Source organism: Triticum urartu, chromosome 5A (assembly GCF_056163025.1).
Source record: "Triticum urartu cultivar PI428250 chromosome 5A, HENAU_Tu73, whole genome shotgun sequence".
NCBI lineage: Eukaryota > Viridiplantae > Streptophyta > Magnoliopsida > Poales > Poaceae > Triticum > Triticum urartu.
The window spans coordinates 562,041,586-562,063,352 of record NC_141877.1 but is presented as its reverse complement, the minus strand read 5'-3'; the positions used below and the strand labels follow the sequence as shown (position 1 = coordinate 562,063,352).

At 49.5% G+C, this 21,767-nt stretch overlaps 2 pseudogenes across 1 annotated transcript; both read left to right on the top strand.

Annotated features, from left to right (window-relative positions):
* The first annotated feature begins 9,869 nt into the window (after window positions 1–9,869).
* On the top strand, window positions 9,870–11,410 carry LOC125505961 (BTB/POZ and MATH domain-containing protein 2 pseudogene; annotated as a pseudogene).
* Window positions 11,411–16,494: 5,084 nt separating this feature from the next.
* LOC125507361 (monooxygenase 2-like) lies at window positions 16,495–20,643 on the top strand (annotated as a pseudogene). Its single transcript, XR_015603518.1, has 4 exons — window positions 16,495–19,247; window positions 19,344–19,409; window positions 19,484–19,666; window positions 19,775–20,643. The product of XR_015603518.1 is annotated as a monooxygenase 2-like (transcript).
* Window positions 20,644–21,767: the final 1,124 nt, after the last annotated feature.

Genomic DNA, 21,767 nt, shown 5'->3' with positions numbered 1-21,767 from the left:
GTGGCCGATCTGGGCAACACAAGTCTCCCATTTGGAGAGGAAGAGTTGCTCAAATTCCGGGTGCTCAAACCACGCAGTTTCAAAGAAAAACCGTGGGCTTCGTTTTGACCGATCCTCCCCCGAGGAGAGGATTAAAGGGACGTGGTCCAACCCGATCCTCGTTTCTGCGTGTAGGGAGCACATGGGAAAAAAGCATTTCCCACTCCGCGGACATAAAAACTCGGTCGAGCACTGACCGAACCGGTGTAAGCTGCTTGTTTGTCCAAGTGTAACGTGTGCCCACGCAGGTCGCTTCCCTAAGGGCCATTGATGCTATCGCGTTATTGAACATGGACACCCTTGTCCAGTTAATAATCCCGTTGTTCTTATCCGCTCCCGAACGGATTAAGTTAAAATCCCCACCGACTATCAGTGGTAAGTTACGCACACCCAAGGCCGCTACCTTCTCCTGCAGTTCCCCCAAGAACTCATGCGAGTGCGAGTGATCGGCCGGGCCATAAACCACGATAACCTCCCATCCGCAGAGTGTCGCGCGATGGCGGACGTGTGCCGACACGAAGAAACGGCCGGCATCCCACGCCACCACTTCGCAGCAAACATGGCTGATGCCAAGGAGCAGACCCCCCGAGTGGCCCACCGCAGGTACCCATTGCCACGCGAAGCGCTCGAGCGGGTCGATGGCTAGCAGGTCTCGGTGAGAGAATTCAGCCTTGATGGTTTCCTGCAAGCCAACTACATCGATATCCTTGACGCGAATGAACTCTTTTAGCTGGGTCCACCTCCCAACGTGGCCGAAGCCTCGGATGTTCCAGAAGATGAAACGCATTAAATTATGCAATTGCGGAGGCGGATACCGCGAGCGGTAACCGCTTTGGCCACACGCCATGTCTTGACAGGACCACGGGCTGAGGGGGACGGCGCAGCCCCTGCTGCTGTGTCCACCCGATCGGGCCGCGCAACTGGCACCAGAGAAGCCCCTGCTTCTTCTGGGACTGGCGCAACGCGGGCCGCCGCTGCCTGGGCAAGCGCGGCCTGCGCGATCTCCTTAGAGCGGATGAGAGATAAAAGCTCTCGAGCATCCCCCTCATCAGACAGGTCAACCCCACTATCCGCTAAAATACCCCCTAGGCGCTCATCTGAATAATCATCAAAAATCGTAAAGCGGGGTAGGGGGTTACCTTCGGTCTCCATGTTCTTATGGCCCACCAAGAGTTGAGCGCGCTGGAGAGCAGGGAGGTTTCCCTTGGCGCCCTTTGACCACGAACTTGCCCGCTCCTGCACCACCGGGGTCGACACCACCGCCTTGGAGCGCTTGGCCGTGGAGATGGGCACCGCCTTGGTCACCTTCGCCCGGAGCGCGTCGGAGGGAGGAGGGGGGGCCGCCGGCGAGGGCCCACCAACCGGACCCCCAGGGGAGGCCAACGCCATCACCACCGGCAGGTGCGAGACAGGCGTTCCCGCACGAGCCGAGGGAGGGCTCGTCGGCGCCACCGGGGGAGTCTTGCGGCCCGCCGTCTTCTTGTGGAGCCGCACCCCGCCGCTGCCAAGACCGCGCGCAGACATGGGTAGCCCACCCACCTCCGTAGCCACCGGGGAGACGAGCATGGAGCGGCCCTCCGAATCGCACGAAGACGAAATGCCCTTGTCGAGGTCGAGGCCGAGGGACATGTTGGAGCCATATTGATTGAAGCCCGTCTCGTTGCTGCCCACGATCACTTGGCGCTCCTCCAGATCCTTTGCGGCCCCCGAAGTCGGGGCCATGGCCTCGGAAGTCTTGTCCTTGAGGCCCAGCTTGTCCCAAGTCGCGGTGTCGATGGAGTCATCACCCATGCTCGTGTCCTTGTCCTTGTCCTTGTCCTTGTCCATGTCATCAGGCCCCTTGTCCACGTTTGCAGGGGGAGGGGGAGGAGGGGCACCCCCCTGCCTGCCACCCGCCTCGGCCTCCAGCCGAATGTTGAAGCCCTCACTGTTGAACCACACTTGGACATACCCTTTGAGCTTAGCCAGGGAGCGGCACGCAAAGCGCATCCGCACGGGACCCAGCCCCGCCAGCGACGCCTTGTCCACCTCCATCGGGCGCCCGATCATCACTGTCCCTGCCATAAGTCGGTCCACACGACGGTGCTTGGGCGGCACTCCCCAGAGCTTGACCCACACATCCGGCATGATTTCGGCCTTGGGCGTCTCCTGAATCGCTTCCTTGATCTCCGCCATGATGTCATTGAGAGAGAGGTATAATTTGCCGCTTCGCATCGCCATTCGTAGCATGGCTTCACTTCAGTACTTATAAGCCTTTCAACTAGTAGCCCTTTACATTTTGCCCTGTGTTTTTCTCATTGCACTGTAACGATCAATGCGAGCGTTGTGTTGGTTCCTTAATCCTGCGAACATTTGTGGCCATGGCCTCGTAGGTTTACAGATTGCTTATGGCTACGGTTAGCCTGATATAATAGTGGCTGATGTGATATAGTGATCTGATGAAGGCTGTGAGGTTCAGCCTGAAGTACTTCCATACAAGGGGTATGAACCCTTTTTTGGGGGCAGATTTTGTAACCCGAGGCTGCTTTTTTCTATATATATTGTGTTTGAAGGCTTTCCCCCTGCATGAAGGACCTCAAACAGCTCCCAATTTCACTACCATGAAGTTAAACAATAGTAATTCCAAAAGGAATTGTTCTTGATAACATGGGTAAATGAAAGCACTTCTAAATAACATGCCTGCTATAGTAGCGGGTGATTATGAGTTAGAATTACTAGTATCTCACTTATCTATAACTTGTGTTCCTCATATGGCAGGCGGTCCTTGTATGAGGGCTATTTTGTGCCTTGGTTTTCGTCTCGATCGTTGCTTATGCTCGGCACAAGGGTCTGGAATAACTGCAATCATCTTTTCTCTCAAGTGAAAATTTTGAGCTAGAGCAACAACTTTGCGGATGATTCATCTCCTGTACCAAATTCATTAGTATGGAATTAAGGATGATGAAAAGGAACAGTAAACAGAGAAAAAATGGAAGTTCAAAAGGAACACGTGATGGTTGCCTCATTTACTTGTTGGTTGTTGCATGGTCTGATAATGTTTTTTAGTTCAGACATTGAAACTGAAATCGTAGTTTTCACCCGAACACATGTTAATAAAGAGCACTTATTTCAGGTCAAAAATATTGCGAAAATGTTATTAGGTAACTTACCTTGGCTACAAGCAAGGCAACATATAGCGCGTATTTCCTTGTCGGTTTTATCCTTTTTCCGGCACGTATATGAGTCGTCTAACAAGGCAAACGCCGAATGGTTCATCCCTCTATCTAGAAAAAAAAGAACACTTCACAAGTTCGCCTCGCGACCTAGCTCCCGCGACGCTAGCTGCGACTCCACCACCGCCGCCACGGCTGCGGCTGCGGCTTAGCTCGCCTCCCGTCCTCCACCCCTGACCATGGCCTCCTCTCCCACCACCAACCACATCCCCTCCTCTAATCCTTCCCCAACCACCAACCCCCCCACCCCTCCCCTCTGTCCTAGCTCCCCTGCCGATCCAGATCCAGAGCTGCTGACTGCCGGTGTTGAGGATGAAGTCGGGGACTCTCTCGCCGAGGGTTGCCCTGGGATCCTCCCTCCGCTCAAGCTGCCACCACCTCCAGATCGGCTCCCCCCGAATTTCACGCCGCTGGCCGTGACTGACACATCGCTGGCTTATACGGAGAAGCCGTGGGTGGAGGTCGGGGGCCAGCATCGCCGGAGGTTGGAGAAGCTATCAGCCCCGCCCCGCAAGAAGGAGACCGACCGCGCCCTCGCTTTCAGGCGGAGAGCTTATGGGCTTTGCTTCCGCTGCTTGGCGGAGGACCAATTCGTCGCCGACTGTCGTGGGCCTGTCACCTGCCTAGGTTGCGGCCACTCTGGGCATCGCGAGCGTGGCTGTCCGGACCGCCTCCCTGTCAGCCATGGTCATCCCCGCAACGCCCTGTTGCCGCCGACTGCTCCTCGCCTCCTCAAGCACCCGCCCCCAGCTCCTTCATCGCGGTTGCAGAAGCGCTCGTGGGCCTCTGTTGTTGCCGCTCTGACTGGGCTCGTTCAAGGGGCCCCTTGTATCAAATCCGGTGCCCCCTGTTCGGGTCTGTCTGACCCCGACGAGTTGACCTTGGCTGCTGATTTGGGGCTGCTGAAACCCCTCTTTGCAGCTCAGACCGAGGCGCTGCGTGCCGAGTTGCAGGCTTTGGTTACTGCTCGTGCGGAGGAGGTCATTCAACCCCTCCGCGACATGGCCGTTGCTCTGCAGGATTGGGCGGCCCAGGTCTCGGGCCTCTTGGAGCGGCTGGAGGCTATTAGTGGCAAAGTTGTTGATTTGCCGGCCTTCAATCAGTCTCTTGAGGCGCGAGAGGAGGGGAATATGGGGAACGGTGGGGGATCTTCTTCCTTGGCGCCTTTGGGTTTGTCTCCTCCCTGGTGCGAGCATGAGGAGACGGCGCCCTTTGTTGTTGCGGATGATAAGGATGTCAGTGAGGCGGGAGTGGCCGGGTGCTTGTCTGAGGTTCTGGCAACTATGGTTCTACCTGCAGATGTTCTTCCCGCGGTGGATGTAGTTCTGCACGAGATGGTAATTCAAGGTGAGGAGGAGCAAGCTAAGGTTGCTGAGATAGTCACATCAAGCAATGATATGGAGCATATATATTGAGGTGGCCTTGCCTGATGGTTTGGTTGGCGAGGTGCCTCCCTTTGTCTCCTCTTCGGTGACGCTTGCTTCAGGGGGCACTAGCAATATGATGTCTTCTGGGTCCGAGGAGCCACTTGGTGATATTTGTGCACCATCAACCACCTTGTTGGATGAGTTCCTAAGCAGTTTCAGTTGCGCAGCGTCGCGATCCTTGCTCGAAGAACCGATTCATGTGCAGATTGACGGGGCATCTACTTGCTTCGAGAGGCGCAGTGGACGTTTGGATAAGAAGAACAAAAACTGCAATATTCCTACGGCCAAGCGCGCTGAATATAGGTTGTCGGAGGCTTATGGGGAACTGCCGAAAGGGATGACATCTAAGAAAGTTTCCGAGGAGGATGTGCAAGAGAAGATGAACTCGTATCTTCGGATGTACAAGAAACCGCTTGCGCCGACGGCTATCCAGGCAATTCGTGCATTGGTGGAGGCCAATGGTTGATCTCATTTTTCAAAACATTAGGTGCGAGTTCTCATCTAGTTGCAGGCATGTTCTTGAGGTTGCAGTGGTTGTCTTGGTCGGGTATGTTGTGTTGACGATGGTCTTGGGCCTCGGCACCCTTGTATCTGGCTCGGACGACGTCCCTTGAGTGCTAGTCCGGTGTGTGTGGTCTTTGCCGGTTTCCCTTAATTAACCGATGCCATGTATGGTTTTTGGGTCCAGTTTCCCTTATTAACCGGACCAACTCTCTTCTTCTATATGCAATGCGGGAGCTCCCCGCCCTCTGACGAGGTTCCGTCAAAAATATTGGAACCACATCAGCAATGCGAAGAAAACTTTCAGCAGTGAGCATCCCTTTGTCCTGACACGTACATGAGCAAAGCAGCAGGTCGATCAAATTCAAATGAAAAATCGCGTGAACCAATGCATTCTCTCTCACAATTAGACTGCGAAGGCACCGTGTGTAAGATGTATCCTCGTCTGATTTCTTTTGAAGCTTCCTCCAAACGGCACTTTTATTCATAAGGCGGGAGCATATCTGATTAAACCACATCAATCAGATAGCTAGTGATAGTATTGTACTAGTATGTACTCCTAGTTGCATTGGAGACAGAACTGAGTGCCTCTCTTGCACAAAGATGAGCAACAGTATTAGCACTACGTCTAGAGAAAATGATAAGCGTAAAAATGATTTCTCATCTCTCGGAGCAGTTGAAAACCAACACACATGTCATCAACTTGGCAAGGAAGACAGGGCCATCTGGCCACGGCAAGGGAAGGAGTCTCTTTGGAACCTCATATGGAAAGCACGCATCCCCCACAAGGTTAGAATTTTTGATTGGAGAGCTGCTACTGATTCTTTACCAACAAAAGAAAACAAGTTGAAGAGGACTTTGGAACATGATAGCATTTGCAATGTTTGTGGTAGGGAGCCTGAGGATGTACACCATACTAGTATGGCTGTACCAAAGCTAGACCTCTAAGAGAAGCCATCTGGGAGGTCTGGCCTTTGCCGAAAGAAGAATGTTTCTCGCTCAGGACCTGATTGGCTGCTGATGTTACTTAGCCAATGTGACAGCATCTTCAGAGATAAGATCTTGTTGATGTTATGGAGAGCTTGGTATTTACGCGACGACATAGTGCATCATAAAGGTATAGCCTCCATTGCCGAATCTGTCATTTTCTTGTCTAATTACTGGAACTGTCTTAAGGGAGGCATTAGTTCTGTTGATGACATGAAAGGGCAAAAGTCCTTTGGATGCAATGTCTTAGGTCCTATTTGGTTCATAAGTCATAGGACTTTTTTTAATCCCAACTTATAAGTCGTAAGTCCCTAAAAAGTCTCTACATGTTTGGTTCCTATGACTTAACATGGACTAAAAGACCATATTACAACTATAAGTCCCTATAAGTCCCTCCTTGATAATCTTATTTCATAAGTCCCAAATGCCCACTTTAAGTCCCTATAAGTCCCCCCTGTTTGGTTTAGATGGAACTTATAGGGACTTTTTTAAATCCTTAACCAATAAGTCCCTCGAAACAAACACCCTCTTAAGCGCAACCTGAAGCTGGTGCCCATGCGCCCAATGTTTCGACTGGGCCCCTATTGGCTTTTTTAAGGTAAATTCAGATGCATCTTTTATTGCTGGTTCGGGTTTGGCAGCGGCTGAAGTCATCGCAAGAAATAACGACTGCGATGTTTTGTTTAGTGCAGGCTCGACCCTTGTTGACTGCACTGATGTTGAAGAGAATGAAGGGCCGGTGATGCTTTAGGCATGCGAACACTGAAAAAGTATATATTGTCCCTACAATGTTCGAGATAGACTGCGCGACTGTTGTTGAGGCCCTCAATGCAAATTCTATGATCCGACCAAGATGGTGGGCTGCTTACAACAATTCATTGGACTTCATCGAATTCTCCATCCTGAAGAGTAACAAAGATTGGAAGAGAGAGCAACGTGGCGACAAATAAACTTGCTGTTTATGCTAGAGCTAATGGCAATTTTTGTATGATGGGCAATGTGCCACCTAGTATAACTGATGTAATCTTGAAAGAATTTACTCCGGGTACAAGTACTCCCTCCGTTCTGAGTTACTTGTCGCGGGTATGGATGCATCTAGATGTATTTTAGTTCTAGATACATCCATTTCTGCGACGAGTAATTTGGAACGGAGGGAGTAATATATAAGCTCTCTTTTCCCCCTAAAAAAATGTTAAGGATTTCATATGGAACTCCATTGGGCGTGGATGATTGGGCCACTGAAGAGCCCAATAGTTTTCTTCGTCTAGTCGGGTAAGTTTGGTTTAAACCCCGAAAAACCCCACTAAAATTTTGGTACGATCAAAGCAAAGGCATGATCAAATTTTTGTCAAGTCATTTTCTTTTCGAGAGAGCCAAGTCAGTGTTGTTTGGTTTGCATCCAATCATGACTTTCCCACATAGAAAGAATATTTACGCAAAGCCAAAAAATTGGCTAATGTTTTCCGGACCCGAGGAAGAAACTACACGGGTCGATGCAAATTATTGACAGCTATCCAAACAATTGCCAATAGCATGGGCCAATTTTTTTTAGGGCCAACTAATACGGGCGCATCTATGTATTATTGTTCGCAGCAACTGCGATGCAAGCGTCTGCAGGGAGCCAGAACTAGGCCGGCCCAGTAACCACGTGGCCTCATCATGCTGACATCATGCGTTTTTTTACTTTTTTATATTTTGAAAACAATTATAGATACATATCTTATGCAAAAATAGTTCATTTTTAAAAGTGTTCATCGCATATTAAAAAAAATGTAAATGCAGTATAAAAATACTTAAAAAAAACCATACCATTTGAAAAAATGAATGTGACATTAAAAATGATTACGCATTACAAAAAAATGTTCCTGACATTTAAGGGCTTTTAAAATAATTTAAAATAAACATTATTGCAATTGAATAAAATGTTTTGTACCGTTCAGAAAATATGTTTCACTTAGAAAAATGTTCATGAGTTTCAAACAAAATGTTTATTCAATGTACAAAAATATTTACATAGTTTAAAAATATTTTTCTTATCATACAATATGTTTAAACGTGCAATCAATATATATTTAAACTAATTATTTAAAAAATATTAATCATGTATTTGAAAATGTTAAATGTAGATAAAAAATGTCTTAGATGTATGCGAGAAATGTACAATATGTTTGAAGAAAAGTACATCAATACATATATTTAAAATAATATCACTGATATATTTTTAAAATGTGAAAAGTATATAAAATATTATTGATGTATATGCAAAATGTACAATGTGTATGGAAAAATTAGATATATGTTAAAAGAATCCGAAGAAAATAAGAGAGAACCGATGAAATAAAGAAAGAAAAACTGAAAACAAAAAAGAAAAAGGCACTAATAGGCGCCGGCGCACCGGGCCAAACTTGGGCCGGTCGCACGGCAGCCGCATGATTAGCGCGTTATCAACCACCTGATTTGCCAGCTGGCCAATGTCTCTCGTTGTCTTCGTCTTCCACCATCGCCAGATCCTCAAATATCCTCCCTCTCTGCGAGTAGTTCCTGCACCATCGCTTGTCCCCGCCGGCTACAGACCTCGCAACAGGTCGTGGCTCACCCCCATGTAGATCGCAGTTGGCTGCCTTCGCCTCATCGTCGGTTGTCGCCCGGCTCCAACAGGACGTTGTCGCTCCTTGTAGTGAAAACAACGCAAAGACGGCCGACGCCTCTCACGTTGCAGCACCTAGCCTTGTTGTCTCCGTAGCGCGTCCGTCGCAGCACGACCGTGCTGCCATACGCAGCTCTCGCCGTTGTCCGCTCATACCATTGGCGTTCCCCTAGTTGAAGCTTTTTTCACATGTGGAAGCTTTTTCGTCATTGCCGCTTGAAACTTTTCCTCCCGCTGGTTGAAACTTTTTTCCATCATTGAAGCTTTTTTCCCATAGTGGACGATTTTTCCTCATGCCACTTGAAGCTTTTCCTCTAGCTGGATGAAGCTTTTCCACAGCTGATCGAAGCTTTTTTCAAAACAGTTGAAGAATTTTCTCCCGAGTGGAAGCTTTTCTCCCATGCCGGCTTGAAGCTTTTTCCACAGCCGACACTTGACTAGTTCCAGCAAAATAAAATGCCGCTCGTAGCTCATGTATGCACGGGTTGTAGCATTTTTTCCCCGGTTCTAGCATTCCCCGCACCGGATGCAGCATTTGCGACCACCGCGTCCCATCGATGGCGCAACTAGCAGTGGCCGCCGGCCGGCAGCACTCGATCAGCCCCCCTGGCTCAGCGAAGCACACGGCCAACAGCGGGCGCCGGCCGGCAGCAGCATGGGGGAAAGGAAGAAGAAATACGGCCGCGCGGGAAGGGATGTGTCTGGATGTAGGGCATGAAGACGGCAGTTGAGGAAAAGATAAGGAAGGAGGGATGGTCCACATGGGTCCCAACAAAACATAGGCGGGGCGTGGCTTGGGCAGGCACGGGGCGCCAGCGTGGCTCGCGACCGGCCCAAGGTTCGGCCGGCGCCCTGGCGTCAAATGTTTTCCAAAAGAAAAAGGAAAACCAAAGAAAACCTGAGGAAAACCGATACTATAGCCAAAAAAACCGATAAACAAGAGTACAGGAAATTCTCAAAAAAGAGTACAGGAAAAAAAACTCGCGATCAGCTACAGGCCTTGCTTTTAGCGACAATACAGGCCTTGCTTTTTCCCTGGCTTCGCCGATACACCACCCAAACCCTCGCCGCCACCCCCTCCCCGAGGCACCGCCGCCGCTTCCCACCAGCGATCGGCCCAACCTACACCCACCGTACACAATGTCTACCTCCTCGCGTGTTGCCGGCGGAGGCGTCCCCTCCGGATCTGCTTCCTCCATCGTCGCCGGCGTCGTGTGCGGCTACCATCTGCTCAAGATCGACGGCTACTCGCGCACCAAGGAAGTTCCCAATGGCAAGTGGATCGACTCTTGCCCGTTCCAGGTGGGAGGCCGCACATGGCATGTGAGTTACTATCCCAACGGGGACGAGTCCGAGTACACCGATTTCATATGCTTATTTCTTTGCTTGGACGACGCTATCGCCGAGACCGTGAAGGCACAAGCCAAGTTCAGCTTAATGGACAAATATGGGAAGCCGGTGCCGCTGCATACTGCTACTACCGCGACCAGCGACTTTTCTGTGGCTAATTCTTGTGGACTCGACTTCATGGAAAGGGGAGAATTGGAGAAATCAGAGCATCTCAAGGACGATTCCTTCATTGTCAAGGTCGATGTCACTATCATGAGCGAGTTCCACGCGCAGGAGACACCATCCATCGTGGTGCCACCGTCTGACATGCACCGGCACTTCGGGGATCTGCTGTCGAGCAAGGCAGGCGTGGATGTCGAATTCCGAGTCGGAGGGGAGACATTCTTGGCTCACAGATTGGTGCTCGCGGCACGGTCTCCAGTCTTCAGAGCAGAGTTGTTTGGGCCGATGAAGGAGAGCGCCACCACCAATGCCATATGTATAGATGACATTGAGGCAGAGGTGTTCAAGGCTCTGCTTGCATTCATCTACACGGATGCATTGCCTGCTATGGATCAACAGGAGGAATCTGCCATGGCTCAGCATCTGCTTGTTGCAGCAGACAGGTATGATTTGGAGAGGCTGAAGCTGATTTGTGAAGATAAGTTGTGCAACCGTATAGATACAAACTCGGTGGCGACTATCTTGGCATTGACGGAGCAGCACAACTGCCCTGAGCTTAAGGCGGCATGCTTGGTTTTCCTCAGCTTGACGACGAATCTGGAAGCGGCCATGAAGTCTGAAGGTTTCGAGTATTTAACCAAGAGCTGCCCCGGTGTAATGAAGGATCTCCTCATGTGCCAGGTCGCTCCTACTTCACTCGGGAAAAGAAAATCTAGGGCATGAACATTAAGTTTCAGTCATGCATGTCACTTGCAATGATCCGTCCAGAAAGTTACTAAAGACCTAGTATTAGTAGTTTTATATGTAGTCTTGTACTTGGGTTCCTGTTGCTGACCCAAAGATGCGTCGTCTTGTACCCAATTCTCTCTGTACTTGGGTTCTTGGCTTCTTTTTGCTGGCCAGGGATATGATATCTTGGGGCTGCATCCAATCGTCCTTATATGCAGAATCTCACCCCAAACAAAAGATCATGACTAAGGGACGGTGTTTTAGATATAACGGCAGATCTATACATTTTTGTTTTGTATGTAAACTCAAGACAATCTCACATCTTAACTATGCTCAACCTTACCCCCAGGTTTTGTATGGGCTTGATTTCTCCCGGTACTAAACTTGCATAGGTTTGCTTATATGATCATTTGGAGCACCCGTCATTAGCAAGATGACTGGCTTGTGTAGCATCAAAGTCTGAAGGAAAGATTTTTTTTTTTTGCATGACCAGTAACTCGCTATGACTCTGTAGGAAAGTCTGAAGGAAAGATATATGTTATCTTTGTAATTCGGTATGAATCTGTAGCGCCAAAATTAGTGCATGACCAGTATGTTTAGTACATATATGTCGGAAGGTCATTGGCTGATCAGACTGGCCAATGACCTGCTTGTTTGGAAGCAAACCACAAGGTTTTGTGATGGTGAAGTGCTCTGTCTCTTATTATTCATTATCTGTCTCAAATCAATACTTTGATTTCAGCAAATTAATGCTCTGCAAAAGAACAATAGTTTCGACCTTAAGCATTCTCCTCTTAAGCTAAACAGAAATTCCGTATTGAGGTATGGTTATTTTTTAGATCTTTTTACAAAGTTAATTGCAAGTATACAGAACATTCAAGCAACTTGCTCTGGATGATAAAAGAGGACCGAAGTTAAGTTTGTCCATCATAACCTCAAGGAGACATGATTCATTGCCTTTCAGATGGAAAATGGGTTCAAATTTATACCCCCTTTTTCATCCATACCAAATCATCTTGTTTGGTTTGTTATAAAGCATCTTTGTGCATCAGAGAATGCTTTCACACATCAAGCTTTTCTTCTGAGATCGGTATTTTTACCCGTGATAATGCTCTGAAGTCTGCCGCTGAAAGTATTCCATTGAAGACACCAGGGGCATCCGAATTTTTTGACCAACATGTGCCCTCTTGCTTCTCAATTATTTGCTTTATTGTTTATATTGTACAAGTAACAAAAAATGCGAGTACCATGATTCTGAGGAAAAAAATGTCGATGTGATAAGCTTGGTGATCTTTGCGAACCGTGATATTCTTTAATTCGATATACTTTGTGTATTGTATTGTTGGACTTAAAGGAAAGTAAATGAAGAATGGACCATTTATTAATTTTCAATTGTTATAAACTATTGTTCTTTTAAATATAAAAGTTTACTTCGTAATCTCATTTGGTTTTGTTCATAAGTTCAATTCCCGTCCTGGCCAGCCAAATACCTTAACTTTAAATAAGGAGATCTCACATTCCGCTAACAGATGCTGGTGAAAAAAATACTGAAGCTAAAAACGCCACTGAGCCAACGGGCATCAAAACGCGCCTTCGCTTCTGGTGGTGAGACTAAGACCAATGATCTAAGAAGTAGTAAGTGAACAGCCACCATTACATGAAGGGGGGCAGACATGTCATTATACAAATTTGAGCAAATGACAAATATTTTCCAATAAGTGTAAAAGCACACCCGAATATTTTACCAACTGATCATGGTGAAGACCACCTCCCATCTTTAAAATTATCTTGGGTGTTCCCCCATTTGTTATCTTAAAGGTAAGGCCCAAAGGAGTTAGAGCACTCTTCAATATCGACTATTGAGGCACAACCCCACACTACTAGGAAAAGGGCTATAGCTAATATGGCCACTACTAACAAAATTTTTTTTACTTTTTTTTCAAAACTAGTAATGGCGCACCACAACCACGGTGCGCCACTACTAACAATTTTTTTTATTTTTTTGCAAAAACTAGTAATGGCGCACCATGTAACAGGTGCGCCATTAGTAACCAGGGTTACTAATGGCGCATTGTTAGGTGGTGCGCCATCACTTTCTTTCCCCCCCCTCCCCCCCCCCCCCCCCCCCCCCCCCGTGGAGCGCCTTTTCAGTTTTAGAAAAAATAAAAGGAAATGATGGAAATGTCAAAAAATGAAAGAAAAAAAGTTTTCCATGTGATATGTGGTCTAGTTGTTGGAAAAATTTACAAATATGAATTTCGACTTTATTTGCAAAATCTCTCTGGAATTTAGTAAAATAGGCATAACTTTTGCATACGAACTCGGATTAAAAAGTTTTTTATATGAAAAATCATCTACTCGAAAAGTCATCCCCCTTCCGATACCTAGATCCTCTCCCGGCAGACCCGGAGGACCTGGACACCATTATCGAGGATGTCGCCAAGACCGCCGCGGCGGAGGTCGAGAAGACCGCCGCGGCGGAGGTCGAGAAGACCGCCGCTGAAGAGGCCGTCAAGGGTGCTGCCGAGGACGCCGCCAAGGGGCCTGCCGGGGAGCCCGGCAAGGCTACTGCCGAGGAGGCCGGTAAGGGACCTGTCGGGGAGGCCGGCGAGCCCGTTGCCGAGGAGGAGGGAACCCCGTTCAAGATTTTTAGAATCCCCAAAAACCTAACAGAACGAAAGATACGGGGCTTTTGAGATCTAGAGGGGGGAAAATGGAAAAAAAATCAAACTTACTAGTGGCGCACCTCACCATTTGCTAGGTGCGCCACTAGTAACAGGAAAAAAATTGGATTTTTTTGAGAGAGTTTCCAAATATGATACGTAATATGACCGGGAAGTTTGAATTTTTTTTTTCAAAATTTCATCACACTCATGAACATGAACAAAGTCCTAGACATCAACAAGGTTTAATATGATTGATATATCAACAAGTGCCTGTTAAGTGAGCTGGTGCTGGGGTTGGATAGAATTGTGAAGTTAAGCATGCTCGGCCTGGAATAGTGTGAGGATGGGTGACCTTTTGAGAAGTTTGACCACGAAGTGTGATTTGACTTGAGATTAAGCATATTGACCCGAGATTAAGCCATAGTGACCTGAGATTAAGAAAAAAATAAAATTCTTTTTGAAAAAAATTCTGAAAAAATATTTAATTTTTTTTGATAATAACTATTTGTTACTAGTGGCGCACCTATAGTGCGCCATTAATGGAAAAAATAGATGCACCACTAATTAGCCTTTTCCTAGTAGTGCAAGTAAGGAGAACAGTTGGTGCTAATGATAGAATTTGCTGAAATACAAATAACATACATATGATTAAAGAAAATATTTCATACCATCATCTGTTATTCTAGAATCGAGGAATGTATTGTAGTTTCTTCCTCTTACATATTATTGCTGATGATTCTTTATGTTTGCAATGTCCATAATGCATATATACTAACTAACCTGTTAGAACAAGTACAATAAGATGACATAAGTAGGCTATAAAAAATAAAATATTATATCTTTAATTAGCTGGAAGAGCGAGAAGAGAAGCATGTACCAATTTCTCCAATTGTACTTCCTCTTACAGATTATTGTTGATGATTCTTTATGTCTCCAATGCCCATAATTCCTTGGGAAACGTTTACTACCGGCAGGCCGGCGGAACGCCTCGGCCGGTCGCGTGCGACTCGCACGATCTCACCTGATCAAACGACACGTAGGTGCCCACGTGGCCACGTGGCAAGTGCAGGCCCACCACCACTCCCCACCCCTCTCGATCTTATTCCATACAGAAACAGTTGGGCGTCCACTCAATCACTTGCTTTCTCATCCCCAAGCTCAAGTACTTGGGCCGGGAACGGCTCCTCGCCCAGATCAAGCCGAAGAGATCACCTCCGCTCCCCATGCGCCACCCTTTTTTGCATCTAGATCGGATCGAGATGAGGCTGGCAGGCGAGGAGAAGTTGCAACCAGGGGGGCGTGAGGGGTGCTGGAACAGGCGCGTGGATTGCTACAACCGACTCGCCGGCGAGCTGCCACCGGCATGGCGGCATGGGCGGCCGGCTGCGACCGTCGGGGGCCGAAGCTGCAACCAGCGCGGGCGATGCTAGAACCGGCTCATACAGATGCCGGAACCAGCCCAGGGGATGCTGTGGACGGTGGCGTGACGAGCCGACGAAGGTGCGAGCAAAAGCACAGGAACGGCCGTGGCATATTTTATTTTTTGCTGGAACCGTTTTTGATTTTTGCTGGAAGCAACTTTGGAGTTTGCTGCATATTGGGAGGATGGTGGTGTGCCGCGGCCATGATTTTTGCTACATTAATTTTTTGGCTGCAACCATTTTGATTTTTGCTGGAACCTGATTTTGATTTTGCTGCACAGGCGAAGATGGTGTTGAGGCCACGACGGACGGCAGCAGCCATGCGTTTTTGCTACATTTGTTTTTTGCTGGAACCAATAATTATTTTTGCTACAAGCCATACGTTGGAAGTTACAACCGCCGGCGGTGACCAAAAGATGGGTGTTGCAATCGTGGTTGGAAGATGATGGAACCACAACGACAGATGCTGGAACCGGCAAAGTGCCGCGACAACACCTGGAGGCCCAGATCTGCTCGTGCGGAGGCGACGACGCCAGCGCGGGAGGAGACGACAGCGGCGGAGTACGGGGAGGAGTGGCCAGCGATGCGCTATGCGTGCGAGGTTTTTTTTCCTTCTCCTTTTCTATTTCGTGAGCCAGATGTTACGAGGGATCGAACGGCTCACACACGGGCTATCGGGCGGCCGCTAGGCGACCGGCCGAAAATTGGGCCGGTCCGCCGGCGCCTATCAGTGACCTAATTCCTTAGGGCATCTTCAGCCGTTTGCCCCCAGGAGGGGGCTGCCGGCGAGAACTTAGACCTTGGGGGCCAAACCATTTCCACTCGTTGCCTTCCCACGAGCAGCGCTGGACTCCCACAATCGGAGCGTCGTTTCATCGAGCACCTTGACCGCGGCGGCGTCGACGACCTCCAGCCAGCGGAGGAGCGCGAGCGTCGACGGAGGCCTGGCGGAAGACCACACGGACATGAGCACGAGCAGCGCTGGGCTCCCACGGAGGCAACAGCATTTCATCGAGCATCTTGACCACGGCCGCGCCCGTCCAGGCCGCGCCCGCTGCTTGCCGCCTCGACGCGCCCCGTCAGCGGGCTGCACGGGGACGGGGCGGGCGCCCAGGACACGGTGGCCGGCGGGCGTAGTAGACGCGTCCCGCCCGCGCCGCGCCGTCCAGGCCACGGCTGCGCCCTACCTCATCATAGCGTTCTCCACTGTCTCCTGCTCCTTCCCGATGACGGCGTCACCGAGGCACCGCGCGAGGACGACAGCGTGAGCAACAAGGAGGAGGAGGAGGTTGCTGGTCGCTTGCCTTGTAGACGGGACCGAAGCCGGCGGTGGCGGCCTCCAGCACCGGCAGATCGATGAAGAGCGTCCACTGGTCGTCCTCCTCCTTGTTGCTCTCCCGACGACGAGGGCGAGGACGATCGAGCCCACAGCCGCGCCCGTCCGCCCAGGCAGTGCCGTGCCCGCCCGCCCGCCCGCCCACACGCCATGGCCACACGCAGCGAGCTTCGGCCCGGCCATGCCACGGCCACACGCCGGCGGACGAGCTGCCGCGGCTCCGGCATGCCGCGGGGGCGGAGTCGGGCGCCCGCCCATGCCGCGGCGCCACACAGTCCAAGCAAAGCCTTCCACCCGAAGCAAGCAACACAGTCGCGAGAGCGCGAGCCAGAGCACGGCGGGGGAGGCGACCTGGTGGAGGGGGCAAGCGCGAGCCAGAGCGAGGCGGGGGAGGCGACCTGGCGGAGCAGAGGAGGGCGCGAGCGCGAGCCGGCGGGGTAGGCTGCGAGGGCGGAGGCGAGCGCGCGGGCGGAGCAGGCGGGGCGGCGAGCTTGGCGGGGCGGGACGGAGAAGGCGGGGGTGGGCGAGGGAAAGATTCCCACATGCACGGGTGGGCCTAGCAGGAAAAAGAGGAGAGCGAGTGAGTAGAGAGGCCGACATGCGGGGGTTTTGCATGCAAAAAGGAGCGCCGGCGCCCCCAAGTGCCTCCCGACTTTTTGGGTTTGGATGGGGACAGCCGGGCGTAACTTCGGCCAAATCCGGTGCTATTTGAGCTCTTGGGGTCCCGGCTGGGAGAAAAATTAAGCGCCGGCGTCCCAAAAGTGCTCGTGGGGGGCATCCTGAGGGGCCGGCTGGAGATGCCCTTATAGCCTGCTTATTGTAGTCTTCAATTCCCATAATGCATATACCAACTAACCTGTTAGAGCAAGTACACTAAGGTGACATACGCATGCTATAAGGAATATTATATCTTTACTTAGTAAGAGGAGAGAGAAGAGAAGCGGGCTTTTCGTTAGGCTAGTTATAGTAAGAGTAACTTAAGTAGTAACATAGCGCACTTCGAGAATTTTTTGCTTACGTGGCATGTAGTTAATGAAAAGTGATAATATAATATGTTACTGTAACATAGCGCTTCCTGACACAAGATGAGTCTACAAGCCATTAAATGAAGCTACATATGACACTATTAGTATATTACTTTGCATTATGAAGGTAGTAACTTAGACTAGTGTCATATGCACGACACTAGTATAAGTTACTCCCCACTATGACCAGCCTTAGTAGTCAGCTGCAACACAAGACTCAACACACTTTGTGAGGATGTACGGTGGGTCAACCATTAATAAAGTAGTACACATTTAAAATTTACTACTCCCTCTCACTCTCAGTTTCCAAGGCGTGCGCGTACTCTTAGGTTGTCAATTTGATTAACCTAATACAAGTCATATATTACAAAAAATATATCAATATAAACTTCAAATGTTCTATTTTAAAATATTATAATTTTTATGTTATATAGTTTATATTAAGGTGATAAAATTGGCAAATTAGGTATACGCGCAGGATTTGTAAAGTGAAACGAAGGGAGTATTGTATATGCCGGCTATGAGCTTGGCTCTAAATGATATGATATGACAACTCTTTGTAGCCGATCATTGGCTGTATTATTCACCATGCTGTTAATCATCTCCATTGATTATATAATGTGATTGCCAAAAATTACGTGTTTAATAGGCGCACCCATACAGGAAGAAGGACAAACAACAATAATTCGAAGCAGGCGCACCCATACAAAAAGAAGGACAAACAACAATAATTCGAAGCACAGTAGCAGATGGTGTAATGGTGGACAATATATATAGCACCATAATGTGTTCAAGTTCTAGATTTCAAAATCAGTGCTTGAATTTTCTGAATTTATTCAGACCTTTTAGCGATGTGTGTCTAGTGGGAAGAGACGTTCCCGTCAACTACGGAGACGTCTCTGACAACTTTGTCAATCTTAAAATGATGTGCCGGCTCAATCTCTCGAAGATGTTCATAGACGTATTGGTATATGTGCGTGCATTCATAAGGGCGAGTGTTTAGCACGGCACCAGTGACACTCACCCCCTCGATCGGCCACTACGTTTAGTTTCTGGACCCGACGAGCATACCAGCATTCATGTTCAATCCCCCAACACCCGGCAGGATAAATAAAAATTTTCGTCGGATCATACTCCCTTCGGTCCTTTTTATCCTGCATATAAGAATTGTCTGAAGTCAAACTTTACAAAATTTGACCATATTTATATGAAAAAATATCAACATCTATCATGATAAAGTTATATAACATGAAACTTTAAGTCATGATGCATCTACTAGTACTGATTTCATATTGTAAATGTTGATATTTTTTTCTATAAAATTGATCAAATTTTACGAATCTTGACTTCAAACAAATCTAATATGCGAACTAAAAAGGAACGGATGGAGTAGTGCTAGATCTGGCACGCTTTTTACCGATGTCTAACGAGACCTTTGGTGTCCGTCCGTCCTCACCATATAATTGAGCAACGCCCACGAGGTAGTAGTCAGTGACGCGAGGTGAGGTGGCGATGTCATCGGCGGTGGAGGCGGAGGTGGTCATCGTCGGCGCCGGGATCGTAGGGCAGGCGACCGCGCTGGCTCTGCACCGGGCCGGCGTGCGCGGCGGCGTTCTGGTCCTGAAGCGGCACGCTGAGCTGCGCACCACAGGCGCCGCGCTCACCATCTTCCCCAGCGGCTGGTTCGCGCTACGCGCGCTGGGCGTGGCGCACAAGCTCATGTCCCGCTACCACGCCTATGAAACGTGCGTCGTCAGCTTTGCCTTCCTTGTTCGTAGTACAGCATACATCAACAGGAGAAAAACAAAATTACTTGGAATGGATTCTCTTGCTGCATGCAGATTTCAGCTGATCAATATTGAGAATGGAGCGACTCAGGTGTTTCGCTTCGCTGGACGCAAAAACAGGTCTGTTGGTGACACCTGTTGAGTCGATAGCATAGGCTGATCAATTTGGCTGATAAACTGATGAACAAATGAAGCGGTGAAATCAAGGCGAGGCCGGCGGATCGAAAGGCGCTGCTAGAAGCGCTCGCGGATGAGCTCCCGCCGGGCACCATCCGCTTCTCCTCCACGCTCGTCTCCATCGACAGAAGACAGCCGAGGCGGGTTCGCCGGAGACCTCCGTTCTACGGCTAGACGACGGCACAGTGATCCGAGCCAAGGTAATCGACCAAAGCCACAATTAATTGTAGCCGCGCGCACATCTGCACGTATTACTCATAGCCTAAGTCGTCTTGTCTTGTAAACGTCGTCCAATCCATATCCATCAGGTGCTGATCGGGTGCGACGGGGTGCACTCGGTGGTGGCGCGGTGGCTAGGCCTGTCGGAGCCGGTGACATGCGGCCGGTCCGCCGTCCGCGGCCTCGCCGTCTACCCGGACGGCTACGGCATGAAGAAAGAGCTCCGGCAGTTCCTCTCGGCGGGCCTGAGGGCCAGCATGGTGCCCATCAGCGGCACGGAAGTCTACTGGTTCCTCGTCAACAACACCGTCGCCGCGGCGGAGGAAGAAGCCGGCGCGGACCCGGCCAAGATCCTGCGGGAGGTCACCGACAACCTGGGGAGGCACATGCCGGCGGAGCACCTGAACGTGGTGCGCCACTCGGACCACAAGAGCGTCTCGTGGGCTCCGTTGCTCTACCGGTCGCCTTGGTCCATCTTGACGGGCCCAGCCGCCCGCGGGTCGGCCACGGTGGCCGGCGACCCGTTCCACCCCATGACGTCGGACCTGGCGCAGGGCGGATGCTCGGCGCTGGAGGACGCGGTGGTGCTCGCGCGCGCCCTGTCGCGGGCGGCTACGCCGGCGGAGGGGGTGGCACCGTGGCGGCCTACGTGTCGGAGCGCCGAGGCCGGGCCGCCTGGCTGGTCGCCGCAGCCTACCTGTCGGGCTGGGTCCAGCAGGGCGGGATGAACGCGCAGGAGGGCCTGCGGGGGTACCTTGTCAAGCTGTTCCGTGACTTGATCTTTTACAGGTTCATCTTCCCCAAGCTCGCCGATACCTTGTGGTATGATTGCGGCGATCTGGTGCCACCGCAGTCCAAGGAGAAGGGCAAGAACCACTTCGAGTGACATCGTGTTTAATCATCTGCTAAGCCACTGCAGCCTTCGAATTGATTGTTACTGCGGTCTGTTTGATTCTCATTATTGTTTTCATAAATAAATTATCCATCCTTCCTAAAATATAAGTAAATATTTCTACTACTCCCTCCATTCTTAAATACTCCTTCCGTCCCAAAATTCTTGTCTTATATTTATACTATCCCTATATAAAAGAGGATTGGACCCACTTGGGTGCTCCAACCCCTATATAAATATTATATTCGAAGAACAAAAATGGAAAATTAAAAAATTCTGGAATTTTGAAATATCAAACCTAGATGTTCAATCTACTCCCATGTGAGTTTTCGTGAAAAAATACCAGAAAATGCACTGTCGGTGAAAAAGGCAAAAAACTTTCTATGTATAAAAACTCCCAAACATTATTGGGAGGATCCTATAATCAGTCATTGGGAGTAACCCGTAACCACATGTGGAGTACTATCCCTCTGCATTTGCACATTCCATTCCACGGTGTGGTGGTGATGTTTTGTGTGTGTATGTGTGTGAGGTTTGATGCGTGAAAGAGTGAAAAATGGAAACGAATGAATTCCATGAGGCCTTGAAACCAATCAGATATGTTAGAATAAATCCGAGGACCACCGTTGATCATCCGAGGATCAAGCAATCACATGAGCACGACACCGAGACTTGTTAATGAGATTCACCGATATGGCTACATTTCGGGGCCTGACTATGGGCGCTTCTCCCTATGACACCGCTATAATACCGCACACCGGCCGCCCAAGCGCCGGCACACGCCGCCGACTCCCCCTACGTGCCTGTGCTATTATGTTGGCATAGGTTACATCACGTGTCTACCCCCGATATATATGAGAGGCCTAGGATACAAGTGTCTTATTAGGACATAACTTCCACCATATTTACACACAGTCCAAAACCAAGTCCAACTGTAACCTACCTTGTACAATAATATCCGACACAATTCTAACAAACTCCATCTTGACGAATATTTTTCACCACCTTGAATTCATCCATGCGTCGAACCTCCATGTACATTGGACTTGAGATACGCCATGAGCACCGCAACTACTCCTAGACTCCATGTGTCGGTGTCAAAACCGGCGGATCTCGGGTAGGGGGTCTCGAACTGTGAGTCTAGGCCGGATGGTAACAGGAGGCAAGGGACACGAAATTTTACCCAGGTT